Here is a 23,797-nt window from a genome sequence, read left to right as displayed (position 1 = left end):
CAATCCATGTACCAGAATCACATCATTTGGCCGTGGATCAGACCCCATGTACTCTTGGCTTGGGGAATAGGAAACGTGATCTTGAGACAACATAGGATCGTAATCTGAAGAGGCGCTGGTGCAGAGCTCTCCCCCAGCAGCTTGACATTGAACGTACATGGCATCTGCCTCCATAGCTTCCGATGGTTGACCAGAACAAATTGATGTTACAGATGAAACATCAGAAAACACAGCTTTGATAATAGGCAGCAGGAACCTTGACCCTATTAGCTGTCGTCAGCAGTAGCCATTGTCACTGAGAAGGCACAGCACGCTACCATACATGTTGTTCAAAGGGCTATTTATCAAGCAAAGCTCTTCAGGGTATAATACTAAAAGGGAAAAAAACCACTTTGTTCAAAGAATGTGGGGCAGGGGACAAGGCCACAGAGGGCAGCAGCAAGGTCTCTGCTGCTCCTTTGGACAAGGGCAGAAGTCTGTGATCCGGGAAGGGTCAGGAGGGCAGGCTTCCAGAAGGCTCCAGGCGGATCGTGACTGGCGGCTGAATCTCTGCAGCCCTTGATGGTCAGAAAGCAGCTGGTGTTGGATTCAGTGGGGCAAAAGAAATCATTTGCTTTGGAAAGCCTGACTCTCTTACTGTGAAATCATAAAAATGTCATGAAATCCCTTAAGGCAGTGATAGTTCATTTCCAACTCCATCCCACTTGCCATGATTGGGATGCAAACTCTGGTTTGCACCCCAATGGGCCCTTTTCAAAATGTAAATTATTCTTAAGCTCAGTGTCCACACCAGGGACACATGTAAATTGGACAGGTCAAAGTTGAGGCTGCATAGAATAGAAGAAAAAAGTATAGGATAGCCTGGGGGCGGGGAGGGGGAATGAAAACTGTTGACTCTCTGCAAATGCACTTAAGAGGTTCCAGTCTAGGCATTATTATTATTTCAATGTAATGCAATTTAAAAAATAACCTCCAAGTTAAATGTCCCAAATGTTCTTCTATATTCTGATTCTATATTTTCAGAGAAAAAAAAAGTTTGGTCTTCCTTTTTGGAAACAAAAATAGCAATGAAATGTATTTTTTACTGTATGACCAGCAACCTGTGATCAATTTTCAGTGTGGCCACTCGACCTGTTCTGCTGGGAGTGAAGGCTTATAGAAAAAACAAAACAGTCGAACACTGCCACCTGCTGTCGCTCTTTCCACATCCGCTTTGAAACAGGTTTTGTTTGGCCTTTGTGTCCTCAGGGGTCAAGGATCGGCCAGTGGCTCCCACGTCTCAGCTGGCGTCAGACTCACCAGGAGGGCAGTGAAAACACAGATCACCAGGCCCCGTCCGAGCACGTCTGATTCCACAGGTCCAGGGGCAGGGCTGGAAAATGTTCATTTTTAACATGTTTCCAGGTCCTGCTGCTGCTACTGCTGCAGCTGTTGTTCTATTTTAAAATGTTCGGGGTGTCTTTGGTAACTGGCCTCAAGGTTTCTTGACAAAAGAACTCAATTTCTTTGGCTCTTTGAAGGTTTCCATTTCATTGCCTTTTCTAACCTATGCTATCCCTCACAAAGGACGAATAAGTTGGGTGTGAAAGCCACATCTGAAAGGAGTGTGATCAGATGTAGTCGCAGAGGCCTGCAGGTTGCTGTGCTTGAAGCTGAATGATTGTAACCGAGGAACGCGGGATGGATTGGACTGCAGGAGACTGTTTATATAAAGAAATAGCTTGGCCTGAAACGTGAAGGACCTGCCCATATGTAAGAACACTGCTTTCAAATGGAACGGACAGTGTGAGTCTTTGAAGGTCTGGGCAGAGTCCCAGTTTTTCTGCCTTTCTTCTCATATGCCACATGTTAATTTGTCTTCAAGATTCACTTACCCTGAAGAGCAGATGGCCAGAAGTGTGAAATTTTGGTGGTATGAAGTGCTATCATTTTTGTCATCACCAATGTTTTCAGTAAAACCGGAGACTTCATTGATTAAATAACTCACTGAGCAAGGCTGAGCTTTTGAACTCTGGAAACTAATGAGAAGAGGAATGTGCTTCAACTACGGTTTTTTTTTTTATTGTGGTCAAAAAAACGCATAGCATGAAATTTACCATCTTAATCATTTTTAAGTGCACGTTTCACTAATGTTAAGTGAATTCACATTGTTGTGCAACGGCTCCCTAGAAGATTTTCATCCTGTAAATCTGAAACTCGAACCCGTTAAACACTAACTCCACCTCCCCCTTTGCTGGAGAATTTCGATTGCCTAGCGGCATCCTAGCTATTGTGACGTCCAGGGCAACACGTTACTGATTTATGCCTGTTTTTGTCTGTGGATTGTGGGGATGGGCCGGGGGAAAGGGAAGGGGTCTGGGGTTTTACTTTTATTGGGGTTGAGCATGGGTCCTATGATTTCTTCATTGGAGAATTAAAACACAAGAGCGAAAATTTAAAACTTGGGAGAGAAACAAAACCAGTGACCCAAATGTTCAGCTATTCAAATCAAGATCTCCAAAACAGAAAACCTCAGTGTGGGGCGGCGGCCTGGCTCTTGGTCTAGTCTGGCCACTAAGTAAGCAAAATGTCACAAACACCTTCAGTAAGAGAAGCAAACTTCTGCCTCTATTGTATATTGTTATTTCTTATGAATTTTTTGTAAACTAAAGCAAACTTGTGTTTGCTCCAGAGCACCTGGGAAGCAATATGGTCTAAATGTAAGACCACTGACGTCATATAGAAATAGTCAAATGTTAGTGTCATTATTTATCATCATTGACTTCTTGGAAACTTTGGTGGGGTTCTTTATAAATAAGTTCCTCACTTGTTGAGTGGGGATACTAAAGGAACAAATGTTACACACATTAGACCATCTACGAATCTACGGTAGGTTCATCTCTGTGGTAGATTTAAACAATGGTCACAAAATCTTCCTGCCCTATATCCATAGTAACTTTGAAGCTCCTCCAATCAAGTTTTTCTCCAGTCCTTTTGTTTGGACTCAGCCTGCGGCTTGCAACTGACCAATGGGATAATTACAAGTGTAACACAAGCAAAAACAGGAAAATAGCATTGGGACCCAGTAACTTAATACTCTTGAAACATGTCTTCTAAGTGAATAAGCCCCAGCTAGCCTGGTAGAAAAAGAGAGCTGATGTACAGAGGCCCCAGACACAGCAGCCAAACCTGGCTCAGACCAGAGAGCTCGCCCGCCTGAGCTCGGTACAAATGACCAATTGCAGAACCATGTGATAAATAAATGGCTGCTATTTAAAACCCCCAAGTTTTAGGATGGCTTGTGAATTCAGCAAGGCCAACTTACAGAATGTCCAACCAGGAAGGTTAAGTTGCTGAAACCGCCTGTGGTAAAACAATGTATAGCTGAAAACTTCAGACTTAAAGAGAAAAAGGATAGTTGATACCTTAAATGAACTTGTAAAAAATCTTATAAATACATTTGTAGTCTCTAAAACAAAGCTAAAATTCTCTCCCATCACATTACATTTTACATGTGTTGAAGTTTTGTACTAGAATCAAGGACACACAGCCAGAGGAGGGGTTACAAAATTAGTACAATTGTCACAAAGGCATTTGGTCATGAAGCACACAGCCTGAAATATCTCTCACGAATATACACTAGCACTTTCCAAATATATGTAGGGGATATGGAGAATAGTAACGTATGATGCTGTTTCAAAGTGTTACCAAGTTCAGGTAGTTGATTTGTCATTATGTTCTTAGTGGTTATTGTGGGAATTACAGCTACATTTTTGGACACTGAATATTGCAGGCTCAAGAAAAACAATAGTAAAAGCACATTTCGGTGTATTTTGGGAAAGAGATTGCAAATCAACTATCATATAATTCAATAACATTTCTGATTTTGTTAGATGTGATCATGGCATTGTGGTTATACTTTAAAAGGTGTTTTTTTGAGAAATATGAGGTGAAATAACATAATGTGAAATTTGCTTTAAAATGTTTCTGCAAAGAAAACAAAGGGAAGGAAAAAGAACAGTCAAGCAACCATAGGAACTATTGACAGTTGCAGAATCTAGTTGATGATTGTGTGGGGGCTCCATTTGCTGCTCATCCTATGATTTTGTTTGTCGTAGTTCATCGAAATTTAAAATTGTACTAAGTGAGTCATTATTTTCAAGTCTTGGTAACTCTTGAATCAGAAAACTCAAAAATAGAGCCGTTAATTTCTAAGAAAAAGAATTTGAGAGAAACATTTTATTTTATATTGGGTCAACCAAAAATTTTGTTTGCTTTTTTCTGTAAGATGGCTTTGATAGCGTTCAGTTGTCTTTAACTTCATTTGAAACAATTTTGTTAGATTGTATTGTAACAGCTGCCATATCAACGTGCATTAAGAAAAAAACTTATCAAACTGGTGAATTTTTGTGTAGCCATTTTAATAATGAAGATGGAAGAAAATATGCAACATTTTCAGTATATTATGCTTTGTTGTTTCAAGACAGACAAAAATTCAACTGAAATACACACCAAAGAAGATTTGTGCAGTGTATGGAGAAGGTGCTGTGACTGATTAAACATGACAGAAGATGTTTGTGAAGTTTCATGCTGGAGATTTCTCTCTATGGGTAGACCAGTTGGAGTTGGTAGTGATCCGATCCAGACATTAACTGAAAACAGTCAAAGTTATAGCACGCCAGAGACAGCTGACATACTAAAAATATTCAAGTCAATAAAGTTATTGGTAAAAATGAAAAATGTGCCTTTTATTTTACAGAAAAAAACATGTGGGCTTCATGGCCACCTCAGTATTTCTTAAAAGGGCTTAGCTCAGTTTTTACAATGCCTTTTTCATCTGTGTATGACTCCTAGGGTAATATCAAGGTGAAGGTCCTATGACCAAGTGACCAGGTTACCAGGAGTGTGTCCGGCATTCCTCCAGTTTGTGTCCAGTCAATTTCCAGGCACAAGGTCAAGCGTTTCAAAATAGCAATAAAAGAGGCAGTCTTAGGTAGTTTCTTGTGTAGTTCTCAAAGAAGATTAGAGATGATAAAACCCGTCACTGTGGAAGAGCTGAATGAGAATCTTTTATTCCTCATGTAAAACATTAGCCTCAGAAACCCACAATTACAAATTTTTTCAAGAAAGAAACCAACTTGGAATTATAAGAAAACACCAATAAGCAAGTGGTTTGTAATTTTTGGAAGTAAAACATTGCACATTTAAAAAACTGGCCTTGCTTCTTTTCAAATAGCCAGAGCCATAGAATCAACAGGTTTACCAAGACCAGAGACCACCTCTCAGACAAGCAGTGAAAACATGCTTAAAAACTTCTCCTGGAAAAAAGAATATAACCACAGTTTTTAAATATGACTTTTACTAGGTTACAGTTGTTACTGCGCCCAATCAGAAAGATGTCCTGAGGATGACAAGTTACAGAGCAATTATGATTTTTTAATAAAGAAATACTAGTCTCCTACGATGACATCCAGTGGGATCTATTATTCTCTAGTTCACTCACCTTATTAATAACCAAGGTAACCAGCCATCAGAAACCGGTCATCATTCTCACTGCTGACCTCCTGCTAAACCTAGATCCTCCTCTAAAAAGGTTTACCCTTGAGTTTTCTGGAGAAAATGGATTCATAGTCTAATTTAAATTCTGTGAGATGCCAGGGCCCCTTTGGAATTCCATTTTATCTGCTAACTGAACAATATGCAGCATTTTATTGCACTTACTTGGTTTTTCTAAGTTTTTATTTGTTCAAGCTCCTGACAGCCCATAGCGAACACAAACTTACAGACTTGGCACATCGTTACTCAAACGTAGATGGCTGACTGGGTCTCAGTTTATCTGCATTCCTTTCATTAGCGATACCGCCATCATTCATTAATTCACCTGCTCAGCAAAATATCTGTGTCCTTTTTAAAAAAAGGTGCTAAGAATACAAAAATGAATAAGCACAGCCTTTCCTTGTAAGGGGCTCCATCTAACACAAATGGGAAAACAACAGCTAAATGCTACTGCAGAGCAAAAGATACAGTTCCAGAGAACACAATGAGAACGCATCATGGCCCCCCTCATCTTAAATGTTTGATTCCGGAATTGTTCCGGTACTGCTTATGGACCTCTGAGATACGAAGAGAAAGAGGATGTGGAGGTGGGAAAAAAGAAAACTAAGTTTCAAAAGACTTGACTTCATCATCCAACCCAGAGTCCCGAAGAGCCTCTGGCTTAAACCAGCTTGCACTGGGGACGTGATTTTTCTCTGTCACCTGTCAGTTCTTTCTACTGCCGCACAAGCCGTAAGGATTCCCAAGAATACAAAACAACACAACACGAAACAGGAGGCACGTGGAACCCTGGGCCTGCAGATTTTTCTCTGCTTTGTCAGGCACTTCTGAGCTTCTCTCTCAGCATCTGACCTGCTTTGTTTCAGATCTCCACCCCCTTTTGTTTCTGTCTATTCGAATTTCTACTAATCCTCCCTAGCATTCGAGTTCTGAGAATCACCTGTAGAGTCACAGGTTTCAACCACACCCTAAGGCCAAGCCCCAGCCTTAGGGGCTGCCGATCAAGCCACCCTGGCCTCCTCTCCCTTTGGAAGGGGCAGGGGGAGCGCCTCCTTGGGGTAGTGGCCACACCTTCACCATCTAGATTGACCTCCAGACGGAACTGCAATGTGCACAGAGCTCACTTTTTCCTGTGCAGCTCTCCCTGTGCTGTGCGTGTTCTCACCCCCATTGCGAGTGTCCAGTGCCTTCGCACTTCTGCGCCCCCTACTTCCCACACTAGCGTTTCCCCATCCAACAGCTCAACAGTCCAGGCTTTTCCAACCTCCTCGTCCAGCTTTTGACCCCCATGTAAGTGAACGCCTCATCCTTCCGGGATCCAATTCTGCTGAGAAAGGCTGGCTAAGCTATAACAGAATAATTCTCATGCACGTTTGTGGCACCTTTCAAGATTCCCAGAAACCTGAGGGGTTGGGGGGGCTGGACAGAATTTAAGAATGGCTGTAATTTTCAAAGAGCAGGAGGAAGCTGCTCTGCTCACCTGCAAATTGGCACTGTTTGTAAAAAATGGGTTTCAATAGACAATCACCAAAACCTGGATAGTCAGAAAAGATTTGAGAGCAAGTAAGAAGATAAAAATTATCCCCTTTATTTTATTTTATTTTATTTTATTTTATTTTATTTTATTTTAGCAATTAACACAGTACTTGATACTTGGGGCTAGGTATGTATTTGTTCACTAACTAACTGATTAGGGTAGCTGCTTCTCAAAGGCCAAAAGGTAAGTCAAAGTTTTGACTTTCCAGGCTACAGGCTGAGCAAAAACAAGTCACATAAAGCCAACAAAACCTAAGGAGTGAGATAAGAATGAAGAGGTTCCTTCAGGGAGTTCACAAGAATAGCTCGTGAAATACTTCCTTAGAAGTACCTCAATTATTGTTAAAATGTATTTAGTTTAAGGAGAAAACTCTATACACCCTTTACTTGCCTTTTTCCCTTCGATACTAGTTTGTCTTTTTAGTGGCAATACTACAAGAAAACACCAGAGGGCGGTCTGTTTTAACTGTTTGGAGTCCCTCTCAAATTCCATCTCCGATTTTATCAAATCTCAATGGACTGGGTGAAATCATCCAAGAACTATTTTACAAAATAAAGTTAGAAGTAGCATGCGTTGCAGAGAAACTGTGGCATGGTTTATTATCCTTCAATCTGAATACTTTATTTTTCACAGAATTCTTGCAGTCTGGGTATATACTGAGGATTATTCCAAGTGTAAAAGAGGGCCGGTACAAAGAGCAAGATCCTGAAAAGAGCGTTTAAAGCTTTAGAAATCTGCACTTTGCTTTGAAATGTGGTGAATTTCCTTCTGGAAATAAGCTTCTTTTCTGCAGCTACCTTCTAGACAAGTATGATAATGTTACAAAGATCTAGGAGGAGCAATAGTTTTCCGGAATTACAAGAAACATGTATGTTGTGATATAAAATCAAGTATGCATGTGTATAGATATGTATATATGTACAGGTGCATATGTAGATTTGTACAAGTTACAAGCTCTGCAAAGAATGATGACCATTCTCTCAAAGACTAAAGTTACAGATGTTATTTCATCGTTCTCTGACTACTGATTCTCAGCAGTTTCAGTGGAAAGTGGAGGTGAGAGCTTTGGTGACTAAAAGCTGAGCTCCCTGTAGCTGCGCCTGTGTGGCGTGTCACACGTGGAATGCGGGTCCCCAGCTGTCCTGAATAAGGTGCTTTAGGTAGCCCCATCCAGTGCCCAATCATCTCTCCCTCCAGCCAAACCTGGCCCTGTCACCCTTACTCCAGCACATCTGATTTATTTATGCTTCACATAAACAAAACTTTGTCCAAAGTACCAAATATTAAGCATTAAGAGCAATCATCTAGCCCTGGCTGATGTAGCTCAGTGAATTGAGTGATGGCCTGGGAAGCCAAGGGCCGCTGGTTGGATTCCCAGTCAGTGCACATGCCTGGGTTGTGGGCCAGTTCCCCAGCAGGGGGCGCATGAGAGGCAACCATACATTGATGGTTCCCCTCTTTCTAAAAATAACTAAATAAAAAATTTAAAAAGCAATTGTCTAATTTGTTAAAATATAATTTTCTCCTAATAACAATGATCAATAAAACTGATTGGGATAGCAAAGTATTATTTTCTTCTTTTTTACTTTTTTCTCAACTGTGGGTCCCTTGTAACCTCCTCACAGAAGGATATAGAAAATAAACCAGGACAGTTATCTTCTTTCCCAGACCTTCAAGTTTTATAATATTTCTGTGAAGCTACATGCCACATTCAGAAATTATTCTGTAGCTTGTCATATAATGATGGGTAACAAGATGTGCAAATACAATTGATGTAAAATAAACAAGTAGTGGAAGAATTTTAACCTACAAATAAAGTGCTCTCAACCCCCCTCAAATTTTAGGTAATTTTAAAACATTTAAAAACTCAGAAAATAATTTACTGAATTCAAATAGTCAGTGATTACTAATTAGTACTAATATTAGCAAAATTATTGGAGGTTCAGCTAAATTAAATCTGTAACAATCTGGGATTTGAGAACAATACATTCATTATTTCTACAGATGCCAAGGCACAAATATTATACCTGGAGAGTCTTACATGAATGTGTAATATTCTACAAGATGAAAAAATCAAAATAGCTGTTTCAAAAAATAACTGCATTTGGGGTGTCTTGGTAGAGACCATATTTTAATGTATCAATAGGTTAGATATTTGACACTGACCTTATCTCTGCTCCAGGGCATAATCCTTACTTATCCAACTTCCCTGAACCTCATTTTCCAAATCTGGACCACCAATTAGAAAAAGAAGAAATATAATTAAAACACAAACATAAAAAGGTATTCAATTTTATTACCAAAGAGATGCACTGTACAATATATTATACATGAAAAAATAAAAACAATATATTTTTTAATCAACAAAATATCATTTTAATGAGGATGTGATGAAACTTTCCTAGTATAGTCACACATTCCTAGTTTTAATATCTATCCATTCTAGCAGTCATTTTGAAAAGCCATCTAAAATGCAGAAAGTACCTTTTAAAAGGCAAGATTCTATTCATTCAAATAATCAAAAAGTACTTGCTGAGTGCTCCAATACACTGACGGACAGGTGGCTGGAATTACAGTGACTGGCCCTGTCCTCTAGTTGCTTGTGATCTAGCACTGTTCCTTTTATTGCTGCTGTTCAGTTCAATGACATCTTTAATTTTTACCCATATGACAAATCTTGAGATATTATTTCAGAAGATTATGCAATTTGACAAACCTTGTTCAACTGTCACTTTAATGTAAGGTGATAGAATTAATTACAAATTGAAATGATAACTCGGTAGTCTCTAGGTACCAAATATTATTGAAAGCACACTGCATGTTCAAAAGTGATCATCGAAACAATTCAAAATGCAGAGCAAGAAGGACAAGAAACATCTCCCTGGCCAACAGATTGCTTTAATTCTGTCATTGGATGAAACTCATGCTTTTTATTTCTAGGTGGGATAAACTCCAGTAGAAGGTTATACAGAAAGCTTTTTTCATGGACTCCTTTGCATTCAGTCAAATATTTCTGGCTGCCTCTGTCTAGATCGATTCATTTATGTAACCAGCTGTGCTTGGGCCTAGAGCAAGCAGCCTTAGATCTGCAACGCACTTGGCAACTGTCTCCTTTTCCTGCTGTGCAAAGATGTCCTGCACCACGTGCTTCTCCACCCAATTCATCATGTGCTCTTGCTCCTTTCGACGCATCACATTCTGCACTGAGATATGATAGCCGAGGTGATTTTTCACTTCCTAGTATACTCAATGCAGCCATTCCCAGTGGATAACCTCTAAGGCCATAGCAATGTTATTCCTATGAACATCAAAAGGGTAATGGTGCTTTTGAATCAGTGCCTGCTGGACTTCTCCAGATCATTGCATCCTGGATGTTTTTGATGGAAACCTGTTTTGCTTCTTCTAATTGTGTGATTTTTTGCTCATTGAGTTTATCAACAAATTCCCCCATTAGAGGCACCATTTTTTAACCATAGAGACAAGCGGCCCTATGGTTGACATGGCAGAAACGGTCTCTGGAGTAACCACGCACATTCCTTTGGCTAGGAAATGCAGGATAAGCCCAGTCCTGAGCACTGTTACACAGGTTCTAGGATAAAGGAACTGGAAGAATTCCTCAGGGATCAGCCCACGATGAACGTTTCCTCCACGTTCTGGAGGAGGTGGTACAGGGGCAGGACATGGCTGTCCAGTGTGGAAGACCTTGCTGCCTGCAAGGCCCCTGGACAAGGAGGGCTGCGTTCTTCAGAGAGGGGGCTGCTGTGGCCACAGCAGAAAGTACCACTCGAGACCGCCCAGTCAGTGAGGGTACGCTCCGCGTTCTTGGCGTCCCGGTGACCTGGACGAGAGCTGATCTGGTGCTATTTTGAATGGAAAGGAAACAGCTATATGCACCTGGATATTCTCTGATAGTCTCTCATGATCATCTAAAGATAAAAATTAAATTTTAGTTTATTGATATCCTGTAAAAATATATAACCATTAAAATGAGAAGTACGAATAGAGCAGGAAATGCTCCTGACACAACATTTGCTGAAGAAAATGATAAAAACTGATCATACACTATGCACATAAAAACAAGGACGTCTGGATAAAGTCAGGCAGGGAACACAGAACGAAAGAAGTGAGTGAAATCAACATTTTATATTGTGTGCTCCATTTTTTTTTACCACTGTAATAATTTTAAAGCATTAATAGTGGGAAAATAACATTTTCCATAAATGGCAGCATAGAAATTACCGTGCCTGTCTCACACGGTTCCTTCCAAAAGTATTTTGAGACAATGTTTCATGAGAATTCTGTATATATTTTTTAAAAATTGAATTTTGATTATTTTTGGAAATTATTTCTTCATCTATGAGATTACTTTTTGCTACTTAATCCAGTCTAAGCACACTTTTATATCTCATATTCTATTATGACTCTACTTAATATTATTAATATCCTGGGGTCCAATGAGTGTGAAAATACCAAGCTAATCAATGTAAGATCATTTAAAACCTGTGAAATGCTGTGTAAATGTAAGATTTTATTACTGTGAGGAATGGTTTCTTGAATTATTATTTTTTCTTTGTTTATACTAAAAGGATTGGTTTAATAAGATTTTTAACTTGGAAAAATCTTCCTTCTGCTCATTCTCTTTATGAGTAAGAAAGATCGACTTTCCCAAAGGAATGTGAAGACACAGTTGGTTTATTGTGTTTAAAACAGATTTGGGGATAACTGATAAGGCCGGCCCTGACAGCCTGAGAACTTACGCAGTGGGAAATGGGGCCCAGGGCCATCCGCACACATCACGCGGAGCGACACGTGGGGCACCGTCTGAATCTAGACGCCCAGGGAAAGCCACGGTGATACTTACTCTCCAGAGAAGAAGGAGCGTCTGGCAGTAGAAATGTGCAGGGAGGAGGACGAATTGGTGCTGGGCAGGCCCTGTCTTCAGCGTTTGAGAAAGGGAGTTGGGAATTTCAGTTTAAGGGATGCTAAAAATTTTTTTAATGTTGTATTTATTTGTTTTATGACTTCTTTTTCCCTATGAGAACAGCAATAACAACTTGAGGCTGCAAAATTACCCCCGTAAGTGCGGGGCTGTGATCCTATGTCTCACTGGGCATCGGGGCTCCAGGGAGAGGCCCCCCCAGGCATCGCTAACCCGGTGCAGTGAGCGGGCTGAGACGTGCATCAGAAGGGGAAAGGAGAACTGGGAACCGCAGGAGGCAATCGGATTCCCTCTTTCCAGTTGCAGTTTTGTGTCTTGATCTTGGCTTGTTGGAACAGCGACACCCACAACATACCGTTGAATAGAAGTGGGCAACCTTATCCTGATGTGAATTTTAAGGGAACACTCTTTTGGGGGGGTTGTTGTATTCTTTTTATTATATTATGGAGATTTCCTCCCACTCCTTCTTTGATAATTTTTATAATGAAGATTGGATTATATCTAGAGTTGCCTGCCACTTTATTTTCCTTTTCCCTGAAACATAGTGTGTATATTTCAGGCATACAGATATAAAAATATGAAGCCACCACCCAGTATAAGAATAAAAATTTGGCATTAAATTTGAAGCTTCCTATATATTTGTGCTTGGTCGAATTTCCCTTTTTCTCAAAAATAATTGCAAGCCTCATTTGAAGTTCATTTCCAACCATTTCTTTAACCTTGTACTAATAAAATATATGCATCTCTCTCTCTCACATTCCCTGAGAGAGAGAATATGGTTTTTTGCAGGCTTTTACACATAGTAGTAGTGTCCTTCTGCATGGATTCCTTTGCAACTCATAGTTTCACTCAACATTATATTTATAATGTTTATTCATTGATTTATTTTCACTGCTATATAGTAAGCCATTAAATGGATATATTATCACAACCTTTATGCTGCCCAACATTAAGGTATTTCCTGTGTTCTTTTAGCATAAACATTGCTGTTTTGAACAATTTTATATATTTTCTTTATGTACATAACTCAAAGTTTCTCTAGCAATATAGTACACATGGAATTTCTGAGTCTGAAGGTACATATATTTTACCAAATCTATCCAAAATTGTTTTAACAAGTTGCACTTCAACAGGAAGCATATAGCTTTAATGTCACTCTATATATTCCATAACAATCAGTCTGTTAACCAAAGAATAAATTCAGGCTGCAATAAAGAACAACAGGCACTCCATAGAGCAAAAAGGTCGTAACCTGGTAGACACAGATTGAGGGAGCAACTCCAGTTTGAGCACCAGGCCCCAGGCTGCATAGCTCAGTTTGTTGGAGCATCCTCCAATGCACCATGGTTGCAGGTTCAATCCCTGGTCAGGGCACATCAAAGAATTAACCAATGAATACATAAATAAGTGGAACGAGAAGTCAATCTTTCTCTTTTTCTCATATCAATAAGTGAACATTGAAAAAACAAAAGACTGAGCTCTGGGAGAGAACAAATAAGAGCAGGATTTATAAAGGTAAACCCCACAAAATGTAATTCTTGTATACAAATAAAAGATTAATGTCTAGTTTACAAGGGTTGATTAGTTCCAAATATGCAAATGACAGAGGTAAAAATTGCAAGGAAGAAAGTAAAGTCCACATTTGTCCATATAACAGTTCCAAGATGTTAATGGCTCAGCCTTGAGCTGAGTTTTGCAAGAGGTTGGCAACCTAGTATCAGCTCTGAAAGCTGAGAAACGAGATGTGCATAGGCCCCACTTCCTTAGCAATTTCCTGACTCTATTTTAAGTAACTCTCTTAGCAATGATTATTTCACTTTGTTTTCTCCATTATCAAGTATCCAAGTTTTTTCTGATCCTTATGACTATGCAGTTGTGTATCTTTTTTATTTTCCTTTGCATATCTCTATTTCCAGCAAATATTTTTATTTGTTCACCAGTCATTTAATAAGCCCTCTTCTTTTTATTTACCTGTTCATATTCATGTTTATGTGTCTACTAATTGTTTGTCTTGCATTGGTTGATTTTTAAGAGTTATTTGTGTGTTCTAAATACAAATCCTTGTTACACATATGCTTTAGAAATATCTTTACCTTTTTGTGCTTTGTGCTTTTCTCTAATTATAGTCTTATATAACACAGAACATATAAATTTTGATACAATTAATTTTATCTTTTTAGTTATAATTTGTGCTTGTGTTCTGTGTAGAAAAACATTTATATCCTAAAATTGTGAACACATTTTATGTATCTCTTATGTGTTTTCCTCAAAAAATTGTGTTTTCTTATTACATTAGACCTTTAATAAACTTTCGATTTTTTGTGCGTGAATGTGTGTGTGAGAGAGAGAGATCAAGTGTTTTTTCTTCTGTAACAATTATGGCAGTTCCCCTTCTTGAATAGTCATCCTTTTTCTACACATCTGCAAACCTTTCTGAAAAAAAACAACTCTGCAATCAGGTGGATTCTTTGGTTACTGCTATGAAGCACGGAAGAATAATGCCAATGTTACACAAAACTTTTTAAGACCATAGAGTAGGAAGAAACCCTTTTTAACTCAGCTTATGATGTCAGCATAACTCTGGTACCAAAAATGAACAGAACCACTAGAAGAAACAAAAAATAACTACTTGGATCCAGTAATATCTGAAAGGACAATGTGTAACAAATCCACGGAGTTTCCCCTGGGAGTGTGAGACTGTCACGACACTACCCCCCCCCAAGCTGCAACACCGGTACCTATGTGGTTGAAGCCCGAATGGGCACCTGTGTCGTCGAAACCTGCCTGGGCATGCTTCAGGGGGTGTTGGAAAGTGCAACTGAAGAGCTGCCTGGTCATGTTTTGCATGCAGAAGCCTCTGACTGAAGCAGAGATAGAAGGAAACCAGAGTTCTTCTAAGGGAAGCCAACTACTTTTAGGGGCAGCTGTGAAAAAAGATCAGTTTTTGGAGTCATTTATCCTAATATGTAAGTGTTTAAAGGAAGGTTTCAAATATATGAAGTTTTGCATGTTGCCAACTTCTACTCCTCCTAGATATAGGTTAATCTAGTTCATTATTTATAGCAATGTGACCATTCCATTTATCAACTTGTGTCTAGTTCCTTCCAGTGGTGATATCTCCCATTACCTTGACCTGTGCTCCACTTTCCCATGGGCTGCAAAGCCAACTGCTACATATAATGCTACAAATAGCAAGGAAGTGAAGCCTTCTACAAAAATTGCTGAGGCTTTATTGTTGCAATGCCAGCTTCTCTCTCTCTGCTCTTTGACCCTAGGATTCAGATATATCTGGGGGAGTTGGTGGTCTAAGGAATGAAGGAAAATTGTAGGATGGTAACATTTTAAGGAAAGAAAGAGTTGAGAAGGAGAGTAGAGGGTGAATTATCTTTCATACTAGTCACTAAGATGGTCCTTCTGTCTCGTTTCCATGATCTAATACCAGGGAAAAAATTACAAAATCTCTAATTTCCATTTCATTCCAATTAGAATATTGTGGGAGCTGGGACCTCCCCCCCCCCCCAGCAGTTCTGTTTGTAGTCTATGCAGACTATAGTGGGCAACTGGTGATTGGCAGCTTCATCATGACAATACACATGCTCATGCATCACATCTCATGCAGAGGTGTAGAGTTTTTTGGCAAAACATCAAATCACCCAGGTAACTCAGCCTCCCTACAGCCCAGATTTGATGTCTTGTGACTTCTTTTTTTGCCCAAAACTAAAATCACCTTTGAAAGAGAAGAGATTTCAGGCTGTTGGTGAGATTCAGGAAAATATGATGGGGCAGCTGATGACTGTTTGGATATCTGTGTGAGATCCTAAGGTGACTACTTTGAAGGAGACTCAGGTATCACTGTCCCAAATACTGTGGTTTTTGTATCTTGTATCTTCTTCAATAAATGCCTCTATTTTTCATATTACATGGCAGATACCTTCTGGACAGACCTCTGTATGTGTGTTTGCTCTGCAAACTACAGGAGTAGGTTGTGATTCCGGCATCAGGGAGAAACTACAAGGATGTGCTATAAAACCACTGAACCTCTCTAGTCTGGGAAAGAAACAACTCTTTGGAAACAATAAATTATTTCCGCTAAACATCAGCTGTGCCAATGACAAATGGACCGCACTTCTGGTTATCATGAATAGGGCTGTGGGCTGAGCTGGAGCATGAGAAAAAATGAGGTTGTTTCGGAAAAAACATGAAAAACTAAACAACACAGTAGCTAAAACAAAACCAAAATATGCTGTTTATTCGACACGAGAGGTTTTACTGGGAATTTTTGTTCTGTTTTTAATTCCTATTTACACAATAAACATTAATATTTACTTTGAATAGTATGGATAACATGATGGTTGTTCCTTTAGTAGTCAATTTCTCTTGCTAAAGACAAGACATCGCAATAAAATTCAAATGCCCAGCTTAGCATTTTTCATAGACAGTTACATTTTTAAGTTTTTCAAAAACCAAAACTATATGCTTTCATATGGGTAGGCAAAGGCAATTGCATAGTGAATATTCTGGATCTCTGATAGGCATTTTTTTCTCTCTTTGAAATTTCCAAAAATTCCTTAATCAATGGGTGTGATTTCCATGTATTTGCCTGTAAAACTTTCTCAATAGTGGGATTATGTCTTTAGAACACAAAACACCAAAATAAAAGCTGCAGGAAGAGCATGCCAAAATTCAAATGGAAAAATAGAGATAAGGGAAATATTACAAATTGCACTTTAAAAGCAAAAAAAATGATTGTGCTTAATTTGAATGATATGACTTTCAGGTCATTATCTTTTCCCTAAGCTATTGCAATCATCTTTTTTACGGTTCTCTCTGTCCCCAGTTTTCACTCACTCCAGTCTCTCTTACACTCACCCCACCAATTATCTTTCTGGAGTTCAGCTCTGACTGGGTCATTCCTCAGCTCATAAACCTTCAGTGCCTCCTCATTATCTGAACAATGAAGTCCAAACTTGAGCAGGGCACTCAATCTCCCAACTAGCTTTCCAATTCTGTCTTCCTTTTTATGGTTCTGAGAGTTCAATTCCCTGTATGGATGTCCCTGGGCTTTCCTATCTATAATTATTGGGTTCCTCGTTTCCAACACTGGCAGGTTCTGTATATGTAATTTCTACCCAAACTACAAATCTAGTTCCCAGAGGGTTTTATAAAGGAATGGCCCCACCCCTGTATGGACTGAATGGTGTCCCCTCAAAATTGATATTTCAAAGGCCTGATCCATAAAGTGACTCTATCTGGAAAGAGGGCCTTACAGAAGTGATTAAGGTTAAATGAAGACATGAGGCTGGGCCCTAATCCTGCAGGACTGCTGGTCTTATGAAAAGAAGAGGCAGAGACACTTGATCTCTTAGCACACACACAGAGGGAGGGCCATGTGAGGATACAGCAAGGAAGCAGTCCTCTGCGAGAGAGAGCTTCTATCTTGATCTCCGAATTCTAGCTTCTAGAACTGTGAGGAAATAAATTGCTGTTATTTAACCCAACAGTCTCTGCTTTTTTGTTATGGCAGCCCCAGCTGACTGATCCACCACCTCATCAGCAAATCCTCTCTGATCACCACCATTTCCCCTCCTCTGTTTTCATGGCGTTGCATTTGTGTGTGTATGTATATATGATATACATGCATATATATGTGTGTATATATTATATATAATATTATTTATCACCTCCCAGCATTAATTATAGTCATTTAATGCATCATTTAACACTAGGCTTGACCTGAATAAGACAGATTTGATCCTTCTCTAATGTAAAAGCAGTGGGAAGTGTGCTGTTTAGGTATGACATGTAGACTCCTTGCTTGACAGGACTCAGTCTTGTTCTATCTTTTGATTTGCCCGGTCTAACATCTCCATCCTGAAGTTCATCTGATTGTTTGAGATAGCTCAAACCACCTGTGTTCCGGGAAACAGGAAGGAGGAAAGCAGAAGAGAAGGAGCAAAGGGCCCACCTCTCCATTGTGTGGGCTTCCCAGAAATCTCCAACAGCACTCTGCTCACATTTCATTAACCAAGACCTAAAAATTATATGTAACACCTAACCGCAAGAGGTGTGTAATCATTTAGTTGGATGCTGAAAAGAGATGCTAATGGTAAATAGCAGGCTCTGCCATCTTTAAACTTATTTTATCACCTCTAGAAGACCAAAAGTTCCTTAAGAGCTTGTACACTGTATCTGTGCATCTCGAACATTTGGCAGCACTAAGGTTTTCATATGCAGGACGCTCAAAAATATCTGCGGAGTGAATGAACTAGTTGATATCGCTTCACTTGAACTGTGCTACGTAGGTACAGGTTAACCAATTCCTGCTGCCTGCTCAGGCTTATGGGGCATCCTAGGTGTTTTTCACGGTGATGTTATGATGGGGAGGAAGAGTCCTGGGTCAAGAGGCCCTTTCCCCTGCCTCAGTGTTTCTCATTCACAAGACACAAATGCAAGTGAGAGACAAACACGTGTATAGCAGAAATGAGAGAAGAAGTTTATTTATGAAACGCACAAGCACAAAGCTGCTGGCAGGCACCCAGCAAGTCTACAGGCCCCGCAAGTGGAAGAAAGAAAGTCATTAGTAAGTCCAACAGTAAGTTTGTTCTATGCACTTGAGCAGAGGCCGCACTGGGTTCTTAGCTCATCTAAGCACACTGACTGTTGGGGCTCAGGGGTTGTATGCCTCACTGGCTTCTAGGTTCCCCTTCCTGCCCCCATTTGGGAATAAGTACAGCCACAAAAGCTTTCTTTCTCAGTTAGTAAAAGCTCTTCATCTTAGTGAAATTGTTACAGAGGCTCCCTTTCCCAGCGTAGGCCCCCTCTTCCTCCTGTGGACTCCCACCTGTGATGTTCAGTACAACCAGCAGTCCTAGTAAGATTGTTACAGATGCTTCCAGAAACCCCTTTCTCAGCACAGTCTCAAGGAGTTTCCCTTTTACCAGCTCTGTTTTGCTTGTGATGCTCTGGACATCCAGCAATCTGATCAAACCCAGCTCGGGACTGCAGAGTTAATTGATGAGACGTTTTCCTTTTGCTTCTAGGCTCATGTTTTAAGTTCTATTAGATTGCAGTGGAAAGGGCCCTGCCTCTCTTTCCCCTGCAGCGGCTCGTTCTTAGATGCTACTTAGCAGTAACATTGTCATTATGCTACAAATGTTATATCTTATGCTGAATTTTCTTAAGATAGAGTTTTTCACTCACTTCTTATAAGGGTCAGGCAGTACACAGGGTTCGGCAGAAGTAAGGCCTGTTTGAGTGCGGCTTGTGGGGTAATAATATGGGTACAATAATTTATTATTTTAATTTTAACATTTCACCTAAAATGTCGTATAGTGTGTTTGAGTATGATATTGTCATGCTACAGAATTACATGCTTATGATTTTGTAATAAAAGATTTTGTAACGAAAAGGAGAGCGTTATTTGTGCCAGAGCCTGTATATTTGTCTAAACTTCTCTGTAGGTGGCCAGTTCTTGGCATGACAGTGCTTCCATTTTTTTTACCTCCCTAAGACCAAGATTTTGCTTTTAAAACTTCATGCAATTCCAGGGAGGAAACTGTGTATCTGTACCTTCTAAACTCTGATGACTTTGGTACCACGGACAACCAGCCTTTTCATCTGTTCCCATGGATGGTGGTAAAATGGAGTGTGTAAAATGTGACATGATTTTTTTGTTTTCTTTAAAAAACTACCCTATTTTGGGATGATGCCAAGTGCAAAGTACTTACAGTGTTCCTTAAATTTTCTGTCTCCTATTTTTTTACCCTATTTCCTCATACTCTAAACCAGCATTAAAAAAATCACAAAAGATGGGAAAATATGAGATTCATATAGGTGATGGGGTAGAAATATAGGTGAGGTAAATTCCCTCTCTCTCAATTCTTGGTCCTATGTCCCAACTTGTGGAGGTATGAGGGACATCCGACAGAGGCAATTTCAAGAATGGAATTTGGTGGCTACTGTTTGCTACTTCTTTTCATCAATTTCACAGTCAAACTGAGCCAGTGAAAGTTTGGTTAAATTGTTTTCCCAACAGGCAAACAATAAGCTTCCTTTAGATTCTTCCAGCCCACAGTCCGGCCCTCGAGGGTCCAAGTTCCTCCTGAACATTCCCCTACTGACTGCATTCCTGAAACGGAACCCAATCTCTGGACCTACTTCACCGTGCTATTCGTTTGTGTGCACAATTAGCACAGAAGTACCTAGCAAGGGATCTTTGCCAGGTCTAGCAAAAACACCTAAAGAAATCGAGGCATCTCAGTTTGTTTATCCTAACTCTTCCTTTCCCTAATGTATCCATCAGGTCTACAGTAAATAACAGATGTTGTTAATAACATGGTAAGAGCCACTAATATGCCCATTTTCCCAGGAGTGCAGCTGAAGGTCTTCTGTGAATATGGTAACAAGTGACAAATTGTTCACGTGTATTTTCATGAAATGTTTTGACTGCTGAAGTTGTTCTATAGCAGTTCATTAAAAGACCCATAAAATATGTAAGTTTACATTCTATAAAAAGATCATCAGGAATTTCTTGGCCGATAGTATCCCTTCTATTAAGCATCTGTTTTCTATTTTCTAAAGGACTGTGGCAATGGTTGTCCAATTGTATATTAAAAATAGTTGATTTAAGCTGGATGGAAATGTTGTTATTTCTTATTAAAGATTAGTAACCCACCAGTGAAGCGTCCTTAGAAGGCAACCAGCAATGTGTATGTAGCACATCTGGTTTCAAAATATTAAAAAATGATAAACACTCACCGATCCAATCCATCTGCTCTCTCCGTCTGCATAGTTGTCGTATTTTTAAAAACTAAGACACGCACTGAGCTTGACATTACACAAAGCTGAAGAACTTTGCTTCTTGATTCCTAGGCAGTAATGAATGATCGAGGTCAATTTCAGAGGAATGTCATGTTTGTTATTGCATATGTACGCATTCTGAAAAACTGGTCAAAACTCAATTCCAGTATAAGTAGGCTGTCCTTGACTGGCAGCCGGGAATGGCACCGACTGGATAGAATGTTAAAAATCACAGGCTGATGTTTCTGGCTCAAGAGTGTAAGAACTCAGTAAAAACTAATACCGTTACCAGTAGCTAGCCCTTACTGAGTGCTCAGTTTGTGCCAGGCGCTTTGATAAGCACTTTACAGGAACTTTGTGTAGTTCTCATCACAACCCTTACTAACCTCATTTTGTAAACAAAACTGAAGCTCAGACAGTAAGGAGTTTAGCCAAGGTCACACGGCCTGTGCATGGTGAAGCCATGATTCATATTTGGGCAATACAACTCCAGTACCTATTCTCTTGTCCTCTCCGTGCAAGGGCACAAATTATCTTTTTAAATACTGTCAGTCAGTGGGGCAGGGAAGAGGGTTGGGAGGGGGGGAATGGAGACACCTGAATTGAAAAACTAACTAACTAAATAAATAAATAAATACCATCAGCCTACTTAGCCTTAACAGTTCTTTCCTGAAATCTGTAGCTTTCAAATGTCACGAACTGCTTCCCCCACCTGCACCTCATCCATAAATTCATCACATGATAACATAGGTCACAGTAATAATAATCAATACTTGTTAGTATCACTGAGTTTCAGTGTGGTTCCAAGCTCCCTACAAATGAACTCACTTAATCCTCATCATAATTCTACATGATAACTAAGATTACTATTTCCACTTTTCAAATCGGGAAGATGAGGCATAAGCAGTTAGCTATTTTTCCCAGGTCAAACAAGTAGGAAGTAAAACCCGAACGCTGAACCCAGGAATTCTTGTTCTACGCCTCTGGTACTCACACACTGCGCTAGGCAGGCCCTGGGCACCATGTTCAGCAATTCGTGTATGAGGACAAATAAAACACAGCTCATTTCAGTCGGCGGCGTGTTTTCTAAGTCCATCCTTGTTGTAGCATGGGCGTATCTGAACGTCAGTTCTTTTATAGCTGAATAATATCCCACTGCATCGATATACCACATTTTGTTTATCCATTTATTTTTCGATGCCCACCTTGGTTGTTTTCACCTTCGGGCCGTTGTGAAGGACGCCGCTGTGGGGGTGGGTGGACATGGATCTGTTCAGATCCTGTTTTCAGTTATCTGGGGCCTACGCCTGGGAGGAAAATCGCTACATCATATAGTTAAAATGTTAAATATTTATGTCCACATTATTTTTACGTAAGAAAATAATACATTTTTAAAAACCATGGTCTGTGTTTTTGGAGGACTCATGTTAATAAGGCAGAAGTCTGCACTAGTAATTAAAGTAATACGATATACGCTGTATTGGTAGCCTTTGCAAGGGGCTGCACGAACCAGAGCAAGCCCAATATTGCTTAGTGTGGGGTGCAGGGCTTCAGGGAAGGCCTCAATAATAACATTTGGAAAAATCCCTACAGGATGAGAAAACAGTCTCAAGGAAAATGGGGGTGGCTAATAGGAGAGGGGGTGAAGTGGGTCAGGAGGTAGGAGAAAGCACTTCAAATGGAGGAATTCTTTTGAACAAAGTCTCAAATATGCGCCAAGCCCAACTAGGGTGGTTCATTGTTTTAATATGTGACAACTAAATGGGTCCCCGGGTGCCCAGATATTTGGTCAAATTATTCTAGGTGTGTCTGTGAGTTTTTTAGGTAAGGTTAACATTTGAATCTGCAGACTAAGGCAGATTTTTGTTCCTGGAGGGACATCCTTCTGTTCGTTGAAGGCCTGTTCACAGGTGGCAAACACAAGGCCTGCGGGCCAGATCCGGGCCTGCACCTGGTTTTATCTGGCCCAGCACCTTGTTTCTACCCGGTGGCAGCGCTGAGCTCCTTGCCCCTAGTAAAGGAGTAGTTACAGTTCTACAATCCTAAAGTTACATTCAGCCTTTGAAGGCCACTGCGAGGCTGCTGTGGCCCCCAGTTAAAATGAGTTTGGTATGCCTGGATGGAGCAAAAAGGCTGAACTTCCTGCAGGTACAAGGAAACGCCTGCCTGCGTACTGAGCTGGAACCTCAGTGTTTTTCTGCCTTCAGACTCAAACTGAAACCTGCGGTTCTCCTGGGTCTTGAGCCTGCAGGCCTATCCTCTGGAATTGACACCTTTGGTTCTCCCAGGTCTTCAGGTTGCTGACTATAGATCTTGGGACTTCTTAGCCTCCTGAATCCCATAAACCAATTCCTTGTAACAAATTTCTTTTTTGGTATAAATCTACAACTGTTTGGTTTTGTTTCCCTGGTGAACCCTGACTGATGTGCCAACACACTGTAGCTTGGTGTGGCTGTGTCTGCAGGTGAGTGGAGGGGATGGGGATGCTCTTGCGTTATTTCTAGAGTTAAAAACCACGCTTCCTTTGAATTATGAGCTCCTCTTCACCTATTATCTGTTACCGCACTCTGTTGACTCCTTTTCAAAATGATGTCTTAGCTGCTGACTCTTTATTGGAACACTCAGGGCTCTTTGGCATTTGGCCGCATCTTAGCTTTCATTTCCCCCTTCATGCTTGTACATCATTTGTGCTCCAGCCATCCTTGGCTCTCGCTGGAATGTTCCCTAAATTCACTTCTCTGACGCTGGGTATTTGTTCATGTTTCATTCTGCAGAGATGTCCTTTCCCCATCACTGGGTGGTTATATCAAACTCATGCTTGAAAGTTTATGAAACCATGCAAGCTCCTAAGGGTGGCCAGTTCTATCTGCTTTGTTTGTTCACTGCTTTATCCCTAATGTCTAGGACAGTGACTGGAATGAAGGAGAGAGAGGGGGAGAGAGGTTATCGGACAGAATTCATAACCTAAGATGGGTCGTGCTCCGACC

General features: G+C 40.2%; 1 pseudogene; it reads right to left on the bottom strand.

Annotated features, from left to right (window-relative positions):
- Nucleotides 1-9,617: 9,617 nt before the first annotated feature.
- On the bottom strand, nucleotides 9,618-20,800 carry LOC119039930 (ATP synthase F(0) complex subunit B1, mitochondrial-like; annotated as a pseudogene).
- Nucleotides 20,801-23,797: the final 2,997 nt, after the last annotated feature.

The sequence above is a fragment of the Artibeus jamaicensis genome, unplaced genomic scaffold, assembly GCF_021234435.1.
Source record: "Artibeus jamaicensis isolate MK-2021 breed Jamaican fruit bat unplaced genomic scaffold, CSHL_Jam_final contig_387, whole genome shotgun sequence".
NCBI classification, from domain to species: domain Eukaryota; kingdom Metazoa; phylum Chordata; class Mammalia; order Chiroptera; family Phyllostomidae; genus Artibeus; species Artibeus jamaicensis.
Note: the sequence above shows the minus strand (reverse complement) of the source record. Positions and strands in the feature narration are given on the sequence as shown.